General features: G+C 49.7%; 1 protein-coding gene across 2 annotated transcripts in view; it reads right to left on the bottom strand.

The window, feature by feature from the left end:
* The window catches only part of HAO2 (hydroxyacid oxidase 2), a 39,205-nt gene extending 29,733 nt beyond the window's left edge, over positions 1 to 9,472 (bottom strand). Inside the window, exon 1 of one of the 2 annotated variants that reach the window (XM_040339219.1) lies at positions 9,372 to 9,472. The gene's annotated coding sequence lies outside the window, so the exon portion shown is untranslated. The remainder of the gene's footprint in view (positions 1 to 9,371) is intronic. The other variant, XM_040339220.1, reaches the window with a different exon arrangement.
* Positions 9,473 to 13,610: the final 4,138 nt, after the last annotated feature.

A 13,610-nucleotide genomic window follows, 5' to 3' on the forward strand; every position in this document is an offset into this window, starting at 1 on the left:
AGTGAGTGTGCAGCTTGTATAACAGTGTAAATTTATAATAATAACATAAATGTTGTTATAATATCATAATTATTTATTAATATTATTATTAATGTATTATTATTATTATTATTAGAAATTATTATTAATTTATTACTATTAATAATATTATTTATTATTATATTTAATATATGGTTTTTATTATTAATAATATTATCTTTATTTTTTATATTAGAATTTTTATTTATATTACATTTATTATGTTGTTTTTTTTAATAATACAAATAAATAATAATAATATATTATTGCTATGTACGTTACATCTATATCTACAGCATCTCACATTTCTGTGAATATTTTCTTGCATCTTTTCATGTGACAACACTGAAGAAATGACACTTTGGGCCGGATTCAGATCTTTAGATCCGCTCGATCTACCTGATTTAAGATCCGCTCCCGCAAGTTTGAGAGGCAAGTGGGTAATTCACAAACCACTTACCTCCAAACTTGCGGCGGCGGATCGTAAATCCCCCGGCGGAATTCAAATTCCACGGCTAGCGGGAGTGTACTATTTAAATCAGGCGCGTTCCCGCGCCGATTTAAATGAGCATGCGCCGTCCGCGTAATTTCCCGGCGTGCATTGCTCCCACTGACGTCGCTAGGACGTCAGTGGTTTCGACGCTTACGTAAACGACGTCCGTCCGTATTCGAGAACGACTTACGCAAACGACGTTAAAAAATTAAAAATCGACACAGGAACGACGGCTATACTTAACATTGGCTGCGCCTCATAGAAACAGGGGTAAGTATACGCCGGGAAAGCCGCTACGGAAACGACGTAAGAACACTGCGTCGGGTCCGCGTATGTTCGTGAATTCGCGTATCTTGCTGATTTACATATTATTCAACGTAAATCAGCGGGAACGCCCCCGGCGCCATTTTCAAATGGAAAAAAAGATCCGACAGTGTAACACATTGTAACACTGTCGGATCTAGCCCTATCTATGCGTAACTGATTCTATGAATCAGGCGCATAGATAGGACCAGTGTAAGTCAGAGATATGATGGTGTATCTGTAGATAATACACCGTCGTATCTCTTTGTGAATCTGGCCCTTAGAATCAGTTACGCATAGATTTGTACTAGATCCGACCGGCGTAAGTCTCTTACGCCGTCGGATCCTAACTGCATATTTACGCTGGCCGCTAGGGGCGTGTACACTGATTTACGCCTAGAAATATGTAAATCAGCTAGATACGCGAATTCACGAACGTACGCCCGGCCGACGCAGTACAGATACGCCGTTTACGTTAGGCTTTTCCCGGCGTAAAGTTACCCCTGCTATATGAGGTGTACATGCGGCGTACCAATGTTAAGTATGGACGTCGTTCCCGCGTCGAATTTAGAAAATGTTACGTTGTTTGCGTAAGTCGTCCGTGAATGGGGCTGGGCGTAATTTATGTTCACGTCTAAACCAATACGTCCTTGCGGCGTACTTTGGAGCAATGCACACTGGCATATGTCCACGGACGGCGCATTCGCCGTTCGTAAAAAGCGTCATTTACGTGGGGTCACATAACATTTACATAACACACGCCCACCTCTTCCACATTTGAATTAGGCGGGCTTACGCCGGCCTATTTACGCTACGCTGCCGCAATTTACGGAGCAAGTGCTTTGAGAATACTGCACTTGCCCGTCTAAGTTGCGGAGGCGTAACGTAAATCGGATACGTTACGCCCGCTTAAAGATACGCCGCTGTACGAGAATCTGGGCCTTTGTATCTACAATGTTGTGTAGGGAGTGTACAGCTTGTATAACGGTGTAAATTTGCCGTCCCCTCAAAATAACTCAACACACAGCCATTAATGTCTAAACTGCTGGCAACAAAAGTGAGTACACCCCTAAGTGAAAATGTCCGAATTGGGCCCAATTAGCCATTTTCCCTCCCCCGGTGTCATGTGACTCGTTAGTGTTACAAGGTCTCAGGTGTGATAAATTTGGTGTTATCGCTCTCACTCTCTCATACTGGTCACTGGAAGGACAACATGGCACCTCATGGCAAAGAACTCTCTGAGGATCTGATATAAAGAATTGTGTCTCTACATAAAGATGGCCGAGGATATAAGAAGATCGCCAAGACCCTGAAACTGATCTGCAGCCCGGTGGCCAAGACCATCCAGCGGTATAACAGGACGGGTTCCCCTCCCCCCGCCTCGCCATTGTCCACCAAAGGAGTTGAGGTCACGTGATCGGCGTCATATCCAGAGGTTGTCTTTGGGAAATAGATATATGAGTGCTGCCAGCATTGCTGCAGAGGGTGAAGGGGTGGGGGAGGGGTCAGCCTGTCAGTGCTCAGACCATACGCCGCACACTGCATCAAATTGGTCTGCATGGCTGTCATCCCAGGAGGAAGCCTCTTCTAAAGATGATGCACAAGAAAGAGCCGCAAACAGTTTTCTGAAGACAAGCAGACTAAGGACAAGGATTACTGGAACTGTGTCCTGTGGTCTGATGAGACCAAGATAAATGTATTTGGTGTCAGATGGTGTCAGGCGTGTGTGGGGGGGAGGAGCCAGGTGAGGAGGACAAAGACAAGTGTGTCTTCCCTACAGTCAGGCATGGTGGGGGGAGTGCCATGGTCTGGGGCTGCATGAGTGCTGCCGGCACTGGGGAGTTACAGATCATTGAGTGCCAACATGTACTGTGACCAGGGGCGTACCTAGAACATTTGGCACCCGGGGCGGATCCAATATCTGGCACCCCCCCCCCCCCCGGTAAAATGTAAAAACACCCCACTGTGCCCCCTGCATCCTTCAATATCTCTTTGTCACTACTGTGTACCCCCTCTCCACAACTGCACCTCTGGACCCCTTTACATTACACAGCACCCTGCACCTCTGGACCCCTTTACATTACACAGCACCCTGCACCTCTGGACCCCTTTACATTACACAGCACCCTGCACCTCTGGACCCTTACAGAATACAGAACCCCCTCAGAATACAGAATCCCCCCTCATATACAGAACCACCCCCTACAATACAGAACCCCTCCTATACAGATACCACCCGCCTACAATACAGAACACCCCCCCCCCAGAATACAGAACCCCCCCTATACAGATACCACCTGCCTACAATACAGAACACCCCCCCCCCAGAATACAGAACCCCCCCTATACAGATACCACCCGCCTACAATACAGAACACCCCCCCCCCAGAATACAGAACCCCCCCTATACAGATACCACCCCCCCTACAATACAGAACACCCCCCCCCCAGAATACAGAACCCCCCCTATACAGATACCACCTGCCTACAATACAGAACACCCCCCCCCCAGAATACAGAACCCCCCCTATACAGATACCACCCGCCTACAATACAGAACACCCCCCCCCCCAGAATACAGAACCCCCCCTATACAGATACCACCCGCCTACAATACAGAACACCCCCCCCCCAGAATACAGAACCCCCCCTATACAGATACCACCCCCCCTACAATACAGAACACCCCCCCCCCCCAGAATACAGAACCCCCCCTATACAGATACCACCCCCCTACAATACAGAACTCCCCCACAAAATACAGAACCCCCCAGAATACAGAACCCCCCTCATATACAGAACCCCCCCATACAGATACCACCCCCTACAATACACAACACCCCCTCCCACAATACAGAACCACCCAGAATACAGAACCCCTCTCATATACAGAAACCACCCCCTACAATACAGAACACCCCCCCTAGAATACAGAACCCCCCTATACAGATACCACCCCCCTACAATACACAACACCCCCCCCCCACAATACAGAACCACCCCAGAATACAGAATACCCCCTCATATACAGAACCACCCCCTACAATACAGAACACCCCCCCAGAATACAGAACCCCCCCAGAATACAGAACCCCCCCTATACAAATACCACCCCCCTACAATACAGAACTCCACCTCCTACAATACAGAACACCCCCCCCCCACAATACAGAACCCCCCCTCATGTACAGCACACCCCCCCTCATATACAGAACACACCCCCCCTTACAATAGTGCACACACCCCCCTTGCCTTCAGACCCATAATGCCGTCAGACAGATGATCATCAGCGCGCCGCGTGTTACACTGTCTACACACACAGGCAGCACAGCACAGGGGGAGGCGGCTGCAGCTTCACGCTCCTCGGCGGTGTGACTGTCAGTGTCAGACAGTCACAGCCGTATCTATCAGAGCCGCGGGCCCTGCGCTGCCACAGAGAAAGGGATAATTGCGGTCCCGGGTATGGGTACGGCTCGCACGAGTCACCCCCCCCCCCCTGAAAAGCCACGCTTCAGCTGTGTCTTACCATAGACTGCCGCTAGCGCTGCCTCCCTGTTACCGTGCGACGCGCCGTTATCATGCCGCACGCTAAGTAGTCCTCTTCATTCGCGGAGGGGTTGCGTTGGCCTGACAGTGTGTGGCACCCAGTGCGGCCCGCCCCCTCCGCCCCATGCTTAGTACGCCTCTGACTGTGACATACTGAAGCAGAGCATGATCCCCTCCCTTCAGAGACTGGGTCGCAGGGTAGTATTCCAACATGATAACGATCCCAAACACCTCCAAGACCACCACTGCCTTGCTAAAGAAGCTGAGGGTAAAGGTGATGGACTGGCCAAGCATGTCTCCAGACCTAAACCCTATTGATCATCTGTGGGACATCCTCAAACGGAAGGTGGAGGAGGGGAAGGTCTCCAACATCCACCAGCTCTGTGATGTCATCATGGAGGAGGGGAAGAGGACTCCAGTGACAACCTGTGAAGCTCTGGTGACCTCCATGCCCAAGAGGGTTAAGGCAGTGCTGGAAAATAATGGCGGCCACACAAAATATTGACACCTTGGGCCCAATTTGGACATTTTCACTTAGGGGGTGTACTGACTTTTGTTGCCAGCGGTTTTAGACATTAACCACCTCAATACCGCACGCCGTCATATGACGTCCTGGTATTGAGGTAGGGATATCTAACTGATGGGTGCAGCTACAGGCATCATTCAGATATCCTTTTTTACAGGCGGCGATTGTGCGCACCATAAGAACGATCATAGCGGCAGTTCCGCCGCTTGATCGTTCTTATAGGTGACAGGAAAGGGACGCCCCCCCCTCCCGCCGCCATCTGGTGCTTCTCCGGGCTCTCCCGTGCCATCCGCGGTCCTGAGAATGAATCGACCGGCGCCGGCTCATGACGATAGAGATTTCCAGATGGTCACCGGTCATCTCTATGACCGTCGGAGGCCCGGGCACAGCGGTATGACGTCACGCCCGGGTACCCAGAAGTAAACAAAGCCGAAATTGCGGCTGTCGGCATGAGATCAGTGATTTTTTTTTCCCGATCTCATGCTTGTAAGCCTGGAGGAGAGATGTGGGGGGAGGGGGAGGCCTGATTGACCCCGCCTCTCTCCATAAAGAGGACCTGTCACACACACATTCCTATTACAAGGGAGGTTTACATTCCTTGTAATAGGAATAAAAGTGATAAAAAAAAAATGGAAGAAAAGGTGTAAAAATAAAAAAAATTAAGTAAAATAATATATATATATATTTTTTAAAACGCCCCTGTTCCCAATAGCTCGCGTTCAGAAGCGAACACACACGCAAGTCCCGCCCACATATGTAAACGCCGTTCAAACCACACATGTGAGGTATCGCCGCGTGCGTTAGAGCGAGAGAAACAATTCTAGCACTAGACCTCCTCTGTAACTCTAAACTGGTAACCTGTAAATGAAATTTAAAGCGTCGCCTATGGAGATTTTTAAGTACCGAAGTTTGGCGCCATTCCACGAGTGTGCGCAATTTTAAAGCGTGACGTGTTGGGTATCTATTTACTCGGTGTAATGTCATCTTTCACATTATACAAAAAAAATTGGGCTAACTTTACAGTTTTGTTATTTTTTAATTCATGAAAAAAAAAAGAAGTTTGAAAAATTATTGCGCAAATACCGTGCAAGATAAAAAGTTGCAGTGACCGCCATTTTATTCCCCAGGGTGTCTGCTAAAATATATATATATGATGTATGGGGGGTTAATTTTCTAGCAAAAAAATTATGATTTTTACATGAAGGAGAGAAGTGCCAGAATAGGCGCGGTATGGAAGTGGTTAGTATCAGTGGCGGCTGGTGCTCAAAATCTTTGGGTGGCATAAACAAAGAAAAAAATATCAATTGCAGCCTCACTGTGCCCATCAAACGCAGCTACTGTGCCCATCAATTGTCGCCACTGTGCCCATCAATTGTCGCCACTGTGCCCATCAATTGTCGCCACTGTGCCATGCCAAACGCAGCCACCGTGCCCCTCAATTGTCGCCACAGTGCCAATCAATTGTCGCCACTGTGCCATGCCAAACACAGCCACTGTGCCCATCAATTGTCGCCACTGTGCCATGCCATCAAACGCAGCCACTGTGCCATGCCATCAAACGCAGCCACTGTGCCCATCAATTGTCGCCACTGTGCCCATCAATTGTCACCACTGTGCCCATCAATTGTCGCCACTGTGCCATCAATTGTCGCCACTGTGCCATCAATTGTCGCCACTGTGCCATCAATTGTCGCCACTGTGCCATGCAAAAACGCAGCCACTGTGCCCATCAATTGTCGCCACTGTGCCATGCAAAAACGCAGCCACTGTGCCCATCAATTGTCGCCACTGTGCCCATCAATTGTCGCCACTGTGCCCATCAATTGTCGCCACTGTGCCATCAATTGTCACCACTGTGCCATGCCACCAATTGTCGCCACTGTGCCATGCTATCAATTGTCGCCACTGTGCCATGCCATCAATTGTCGCCACTGTGCCATGCCATCAATTGTCGCCACTGTGCCATGCCATCAATTGTCGCCACTGTGCCATGCAAAAACGAAGCCACTGTGCCCATCAATTGTCGCCACTGTGCCCATCAATTGTCGCCACTGTGCCCATCAATTGTCGCCACTGTGCCCATCAATTGTGGCCACTGTGCCCATCAATTGTGGCCACTGTGCCCATCAATTGTCGCCACTGTGCCATCAATTGTCGCCACTGTGCCATGCCATCAATTGTCGCCACTGTGCCATCAATTATCGCCACTGTGCCATCAATTGTTGCCACTGTGCCATGCCATCAATTGTCGCCACTGTGCCATCAATTGTCGCCAATGTGCCCATCAATTGTCGCCACTGTGCCATCAATTGTTGCCACTGTGCCATGCCATCAATTGTCGCCACTGTGCCATCAATTGTCGCCAATGTGCCCATCAATTGTCGCCACTGTGCCCATCTATTGTCACCACTGTGCCCATCGATTGTCACCACTGTTCCATGCAAAAACGCAGCCACTGTGCCCATCAATTGTCGCCACTGTGCCCATCAAAAACCGCCACTGTGCCCTTCAAAAAACGCCAGTTTGTCCCGTAAAATGCTGCCAGATTGCCCCCGGCCCAGCACTTACCTTTCTCAGGTCAGTCATCCTCCCTCCACGCTCCCTCTGTGTCTTCTCCCGACCTCAATGTCGCTTCAGCCAATCAGGTTACCGCGGTAACCAGACCCGGTGAACCCGATTGGCTGAGACACGTGTCAGTGTTAACCAGGGAACGCACACCCTGTGCGTCCCCTGGTTAACTATTTGGCAGCCGATTAGAGCCAATAGGCTGATAGACACTTCCAAAAACCAACCAACTGCTGTTATTCAGATGGCCGGCGCCCACCAGGGGGCCGGCGATCTGAATAGTGGGCGGCAGCGACAATACATAGAGATTATTGCAATGCACGAATCTATGTATTGTTGACTTTCAGTGGCGGTGCAGGAGAGAGAGGGGGCGGCGCTCCTGCGCCCACTATGGACGCCCACTGTGCGGCGACGTCCACCAGCTGATTCTGAATGGGGCTGATCTCTGTTAATTAGTAAAAAAGGAAAATATGAATCTGCGCTACAGAATATTTAAAAATAATTAGGTATATAATATAATAAGTGTGAGGGGCTGCCCCTGCAGAAAAATCCCCACAGAATGGAGAAAAAGTGTGAAATAATGAGAAGCAGGTGGTGGCGCCAACCTTAAGTGTAGATTAAATAATAATGAATGTTGTATGGGTGGTATAATAAAGCCAAAACAAAAACAAAAAACAAAATTGTTGCGTGGTGCTCCAAATAACAAACTGTTCAAAAAACAAAAACTCAAAAAGTGTTCTAGTGCTGAGAACTCATTCCATCTCTGCTTCATGCAAAATAGAGTGAATCAATAAATATAAATATAAATATAAATATAGTGCAGTGTGCTTTCAACAAACAGTTTCCATACTGTAAGTAAAAGAGTCTTTATGCAAAAGTCCATGCAAAAATAAATAAATAAATTATTAAAAGTGCTATGTGCTTCTTCCACGTGAGAGCAACGTAGGTATAAATCTTCTGTGCAAAAAAAACGTGCTCGCTCCCTATGGTCCCGCACTCACCAGATACTTGAACCCCTACAGGGGTAACAGGCGTTCACAGTATAAATACTGACAAATCCCTGGATCTTCCCAGAATCTGTATTTGATTATATGTCGCTGCGTTTTTCACTATTAAGTACAGGCGCGTCTCTAGTTAGAGAATGCCTCAGCTACCAAAGACCTCCAGCTGGAGGTCTTTGGTAGCTGAGGCATTCTCTAATGAGATCAGTGTCGTGTTACGTCGTTTGCGTTCGTCGCTTTCGTCGTAAGGCTGCTCCTGCTATTAGGAGGCGCAGCCAATGGTAAGTATAGACGTCGTTCCCGCGCCGCGATTTTCGAAATTTACGTCGTTTGCGTAAGTGGATCGTGAATGGCGCTGGACGCCATTTACGTTGACGTGGAAGCAAATGACGTCCTTGCGACGTCATTTACCGCAATGCACGTCGGGAAATTTTCCCGACGGAGCATGCGCAGTACGTTCGGCGCGGGAACGCGCCTAATTTAAATGATCCACGCCCCCTACGGGATCATTTAAATTACGCGCGCTTACGCCGGCCCCTTTTACGAAACGCCGCCGCAAATTACGGAGCAAATGCTTCGTGAATGAAGCGTTGCTCAAGTAATTTACGGAGGCGTAGCGTAAAAACGGTACGCTGCGCCGACGTAGCAGTGCGCGCCCCTACCTGAATCTACCCCATTGTGTATAATACGGTTCCTGTGTATTTTATATATTATTCTTTGTTTTAGCATTGTACTCAATCATGGATGTTTTTAAAAAAATATAAAACAGTGAAAATTGAACACTGAGCAAAAAAACAAATTGCGTCCACGATATCTCTTTAAGCGATTCACAGCGATGGCCTCGTCTCCCCTCGCCGCAGCCCCCCTCCAGCGCACACACACGCGGCCGCTCCACCCAAGTCCACCCATGTTCACTTACCTGCCTATGGGCTCCGGATCCAGCAAGACAGGCTGCAGGAGAGGGTCCCCTCCCCCCTTTTCTCTGTACAAAGTACACAGGAGGAAACTTTCACCCAACAGATGTATCCAAAAAAACAACGCAGGTTGGAGCCGCCACCGCCGCCGTTTTCTTCTTTTTTTTTTTGGTGAACAAACAGTTCAGATTAACCCCGCGCTGACCTCTGGCTTTGTGTAGGCCGAGGGGGAGTGCTTTGTGTTACGACAGCGCACTGCGGCCTGGCTGGAGGGTGGTGGGGGCTGGAAGAGGGTAACCCTTTACTGCCGGGTCTGACCGTCATTTTTTACAGCGTGGACCGAGGAAGATGACGGCAAAAGCGTTTTTTTGACTTTCCCAAAAAAAAAAGGTCCAGCTGAATGAGACGCACTTCTTCTAGATATAGAGGGAAATAATGATCGTCTCCTCTGCAGATGGTGTAAGTTTGCCCACTTACATAGAAATGAAGGGTCTATAATGTTTATCACAGGTGTGTCTTATATGATAGAGACAGAAGATCAACCAAAAATCCAGAAAAAACACACAATACAAATGCTATAAATGGAGTTCAGTGAGTAAAATAAGTATTTGATCCCCTTAGTAGTTGGTGGAGAAACCCTTGTTGGGAAGCACAGAGGTCAGACGTTTCTTGTAGTTGGTGATCAGGTCTCCACACATCTCAGGAGGGATTTTGGTCTCCACTCTTCTTTACAGATCTTCTCTAAATCCTTAAGGTTTCTTGGCAACTCGAAGTTTCAGCTCCCTCCATAAATGTTCTATAGGATTAAGGTCTAGACACTGGTTAGGCCACTCCATCACCAAGGGGCCAATGGACGGGGTCATGTATTCTTGGATGAGAACCTTCTTCCCTCGGCCAGAACACTGAAGAAGGGTCATGGATGGGTCTTCCAGCAGGACAATGACCCAAAACATACCGGCAAGGCAACAAAGGAGTGGCTCAAGAAGTATATTAAGGTCATGGGGTGGCCTAGCCAATCTCCAGGCCTTAATCCTATAGAAAATTTATGGCGAGAGCTGAAACTTCGAGTTGCCAAGAAACCTTAAGGATTTAGAGAAGATCTGTAAAGACCAAAATCCCTCCTGAGATGTGTGGAGACCTGATCACCAACTACAAGAAACGTCTGACCTCTGTGCTTCCCAACAAGGGTTTCCCCACCAAGGACTAAGTCATGTTTTACTTGTTGGTGGAGAAATCCATGTTGGGAAGCACAGAGGTCAGACGTTTCTTGTAGTTGGTGATCAGGTCTCCACACATCTCAGGAGGGATTTTGGTCCTCTCTTCTCTACAGATCTTCTCTAAATCCTTAAGGTTTCTTGGCGACGCGAAGTTTCAGCTCCCGCCATAAATTTTCTATAGGACTAAGGTCTGGATATTGGGTGCAACGTCACGCCATGACCTTAGGGTGCTTCTTCTTGAGCCACTCCTTTGTTGCCTTGGCGGTATGTTTTGAGTCATTGTAATGCTGGAAGACCCATCCATGACCCATCTTCAGTGTTCTGGCTGAGGGAAGAAGGTTCTCATCCAAGATTTTACAAAACATGGTCCCGTCCATTGGCCCCTCAATGTGCCAAAGTCGTCCTGGACCTTTAGCACAGAAACAGCCCCAAAGCCTCATGTTTCCCCCTCCGTGTGTGACGGTAACGATGGTGTTCTTGGGGTCATAGTCAGCATTTTTCTTTCTCCAAACACAGCGAGTCGAATTAATGCCAAAGAGCTAAATTTTGGTCTCATCCTTAAGGTTTCTTGGCAACTCGAAGTTTCAGCTCCCTCCATACATTTTCTACAGGGTTAAGGTCTGGAGACTGGCTAGGCCACTCCATGACCGGAATGTGCTTCATCTTGAGCCACTCCTTTGTTGCCTTGGCCGTATGTTTTGGGTCATTGTCATACTGGAGGACCAATCTACGACCCATCTTCAGTGTTCTGGCTGAGGGAAGAAGAGGGGCACAGTGGGGCCACTATGGGAAGTTGGGTCCCACTATGGGAGTTGGGAGGCACTGTGAGAGTTTTAGGGACCCAGTGAGCAACTATGGGAGGTTGGCTCCCACTATGGTGCCTGGGGGGCACTGTTAGAGGTTGAGGGGCACAGTGGGGCAACTATGGAAATCTGGGTCCCACTATGGGAGCTGGTAGGCACTGTGGGAGGGTGAGGCTCACAGTGGGCCACTATGAGAGGTTGGGTTCTACTATGGGAACTGGGAGGTACCATGGGAGGTTGAGGTGCACAGTGGGCCACAATGGGAGGTTGGGTCCCAGTATTAAGAGCTGGGAGGTACTGTGGGAGGGCCTGCGGGCCATTATGGGGGGTTGGGTTACACTAAGGGAGCTGAGAGGCACTGTGGGAGAATTAGGGGAACAGTGGGTCAAATGGGAGGTTGGGTCCCAACTATTGGAGTTGGGAGGCACTGTTACAGGTTGAGGGGCATAGTGAGCCACTTTGAGAGGCTGGGTCCCACTATGGGACTGGTGGGCTAAGTGGGCCACTATGGGAGGCTGGGTCCCATTATGGGAGGTACTGTGGAAGGTTGAGGGGCACAGGGAGCCACTATGGGCACTGGGAGGCACTATAGAAGGTTGAGGGGCACAATAAGCCACTATGAGAGGTTGGGTCCGACTAGGAGGTCTGGGAGGTACTGTGAGGGTTTAATGGCACAGTGAGCCACTATGAGAGGTTGGGTCCCACTATGGGAGCTACTGTGGGGGGTTGAGTGGCACTGTGCACCACTATGGAAGCTGGGGGGCACTGTGGGAGGTTGAGGGGCACAGTGGGCCACTATGGGAACTGGGGTCCTACTATGGGAGCTTGAGGATCCAGCAATGATCCACTATGAGAGGTTGGGTCCGACTATAAGAGCTGGGAGGTGCTGTGGGGGGTTGAGTGGCACAGTGAGCCATTATGGGAGCTTGTGGGCACTGTGGGGGGTGAAGTGGCACAGTGAGTCATTATGGGAGCTGGGGGGCACTGTGGGGGGTTAAGTGGCACAATGAGCCACTATGAGAGGTTGGGTCCGACTAAGAGATCAGGGAGATACTGTGGGGGGTTGAATGGCACAGTGAGCCACTATGAGGGGTTGGGACCCACTATGGTAGCTACTGTGGAGGGTTGAGTGGCACTGTGCACCACTTTGGAAGCTGAGGGGCACAGTGGGCCACTATGGGAACTGGGGTCCTACTATGGGAGCTTGAGGGGCACAATGAGCCACTATGAGAGGTTGGGTCCGACTATGAAAGCTGGGGGGGTTGAGTGGCAGAGCAAGCCATTATGGGAGCTGGGGGGCACTGTGGAAGGTTGAAGGGCACAATGAGCCACTATGAGAGGTTGGGTCCCAGTCCCACTATGGGAGCTACTGTGGAGGGTTGAGTGTCACTGTGCACCACTATGGAAGCTGGGGGGCACTGTGGGAGGTTGAGGGGCACAGTGGGCCACTATGGGATATGGGATCCTACTATAGGAGCTGGGGAGCACTGTGGAAGGTTGAGGGGCACAATGAGCCACTAAGAGAGGTTGGGTCCGACTATGGGAGCTGGGAGGTACTGTGGGGGGTTGAGTGGCACAGTGAGCCATTATGAGAGCTAGGGGGCACTGTGGGGAGTTGAGGGGCACAGTGGGTCACTCTATGGGAGCTGGGAGGCACTGTGGGAATTTAGGGGAGCTACAGCTGGACAGGGGTCTATCGCTACCCTGTTAGATAGGGTTGTCCCGATACCACTTTTTTAGGACTGAGTACAAGTACCGATACTTTTTTTTCAAGTACTCGCCGATACCGAATACCGATACTTTTTTTAAATGTGTCCCCAAATGCAGCCATGTCCCCCCACAAATGCAGCCATGTCCCCCCATATATGCAGCCATGTCCCCCCCATATCCAGCCATGTCCCCCCACAGATGCAGCCATGTCCCCCCACAGATGCAGCCATGCCCCCCCCACAGATGCAGCCATGTCCCCCCCACATATGCAGCCATGTCCCCCCCACATATGCAGCCATGTCCCCCCCCCATATCCAGCCATGTCCCCCCCATATCCAGCCATGTCCCCCCCATATATGCAGCCATGTTCCCCCCATATATGCAGCCATGTCCCCCTTACTGTACATGCTGCCGCGCCACCGCTTGGTTAATACGGGTGGGGAACATTACAGCTTTCATTTGAATAGCTGTAGTCTTTCGCGTCGCGCTGCGTATAGACACTCCCCCTTGCTCG

This window comes from Rana temporaria, chromosome 2 (assembly GCF_905171775.1).
Source record: "Rana temporaria chromosome 2, aRanTem1.1, whole genome shotgun sequence".
Classification (NCBI taxonomy): domain Eukaryota; kingdom Metazoa; phylum Chordata; class Amphibia; order Anura; family Ranidae; genus Rana; species Rana temporaria.